General features: G+C 46.2%; 1 protein-coding gene across 4 annotated transcripts in view; it reads right to left on the reverse strand.

The window, feature by feature from the left end:
* The window catches only part of TRAPPC10 (trafficking protein particle complex 10), a 79,065-nt gene that overhangs the window by 75,867 nt on the left and 1,034 nt on the right, over positions 1-2,164 (reverse strand). The gene's annotated exons all lie outside the window — the stretch shown is intronic.

Consider the following 2,164-nt stretch of genomic DNA (forward strand, 5'->3'; position numbering starts at 1 on the left):
GGGGTTGCATTTGCAGATGACTGACAAAGCATGGACAATTAAAGTATTTGAAGTGCTAGAGCTGACAGACTTTTATGAAAGTGAATGGGCCACTTCTCATGCCAATACCAACTTGGGCCTGGCAGAGGCTGTAAGCAAACCTGCTTGCCCTGGACTTGACGGACCCATCTAATAACAGACAAAGAGGCTCTATGAAACAGTCTAGCCACCCCGCAGATGACTGACAAAGCATGGACAATTAAAGTATTTGAAGTGCTAGAGCTGACAGACTTTTATGAAAGTGAATGGGCCACTTCTCATGCCAATACCAACTTGGGCCTGGCAGAGGCTGTAAGCAAACCTGCTTGCCCTGGACTTGACGGACCCATCTAATAACAGACAAAGAGGCTCTATGAAACAGTCTAGCCACCCCCCCTTCCCTCCCCAAACACCCGGGCATGCACTGGGAAAGTATTAGAGGCCTTCTTGGGGTGCTTTGTGTGTCAGGGTAACTCAGTTGAAAGGTCTGTATCAATTTTGTCCAAGTGGGAGAGAAGGCAGCTAAATAAAAGTAGTTGCTTAAACATTAGGGTCAGTTTAAAAATAATACACCCAAGAAGCTGAGCAGGAGCCTTCAGACCTTTCAGGCCCCTGTTACAGATTATTGACAGTACACAATTCACTGGTGAATTGCATGCTGGATTCAGACCATCCATATGTGCAAAGTATCAAGAATCACAGAGAAGCAGGGCTAGAAAGGACCTCCAGAGGTCATTGAGTCCAACCCACTGCCTGAAGTAGAATCAGCCCTAGCTAAACCATTCTATACAATCCATCATCTAAACTCAACATAAAACTACCATCAACCCTGACGCAAAACAGACTTAACATCCCAACCTGCCACATGTAAAGCAAGGGAACTACTACAGCCAACATCCTGCTTCTATTAAATATTGTCAATATATGCTCGAGATCCCAGGTATCCTGGATTATCTCAATTCATCAGTGAATCGCACAAGAAATGTAGACCAGTCATATATGCAAAGGACTTATCACACAGTTCGTAGAATCTTATGAAAGTTAGGGTTGGAAGGGACCTCAGGAGGTCAGAGTCCAACCGCCTGCTCAAACCAGGGCCAACCCCAATTAGATCATCCCAGTTAAAGCTTTGTCTAGTCAGGTCTTAAAAGCCACCAAAGAGAGAAATTCCACCACCTCTCTGGGTAACTTGTTCCAGTGTGTTACTACCCTCCTAGTGAGAAAATGCTTCCTAATTTCTAACTTCCCTTGCTAATTTCTAACTTCCTTGCCACAACTTGAGACCATTGCTCCTTGTTCTGTCATTTGCCACCACTGAGAACAGTCCAGCTCCATTCTCCTTGTAACCCCTCTTCAAGAAGTTGAAAGCTACTATTAAATCCCCTCTCAGTCTTCTCTTCTGCAGACTAAATAAGACCAGTTCCCTCATAAATCATGTGCCCCAGCCCCTGAGCCACTTTCATTGCCCTCTGCTGGACTCTCTTGAACTTGTCCATATCCTTTCTGTCACTGAGAGCCCAAACCTGGACACAGTACTCTAGAAGGGGCCTCCCCAGCGCAGAATAAAGCAGGATAATCACTTCCCTCACTCTGCTGGCAACAGCCGAGCTCCCTTGTCTTGGGCACCAGCCTCACGCAATAAAAAAAAAAAATTAAAAAAATATTAAGAGAGTTTTTCGTGTTCCGATCCAAATCGGCCATATCAATTCCAAATATGTGAGTCAGTCAAGAACCATAAGTGGCCCTACTACCAGCAAACATCCTCCACCCCACTTGGGACTTCAGATGTTTCCAAATCCTTTGGCAGGCATCCTATGTGCAGGCCCAAGCCCCAAGGCATGGAGTTCAGATGACCCTAAGTTTCGCTTGTCAGCCATAAGGCCCCAGGGGCAAGCTAGGGAGGAGTCTCCCATATCCATGAAGTGGACATAAAGCCAAGATCTTCTCATGGGCAATGAACTATACTTTACCTCCACGGCTACTACCCCATGCCAGAAAAGCGGTTATCCCTGGGTGCAACTAGGAAAACCACCTTAGTGGTCTAGCCTCATGCAATAAACTTAAGAGCGGCCACATGGGCTAAGCATTTACCCTACATCTCACTCCTCAAATCGCACAATCTTCATGGAGACCGGCATTGGGGGGG

This window comes from Alligator sinensis, unplaced genomic scaffold, assembly GCF_000455745.1.
Source record: "Alligator sinensis unplaced genomic scaffold, ASM45574v1 scaffold1162_2, whole genome shotgun sequence".
NCBI classification, from domain to species: domain Eukaryota; kingdom Metazoa; phylum Chordata; order Crocodylia; family Alligatoridae; genus Alligator; species Alligator sinensis.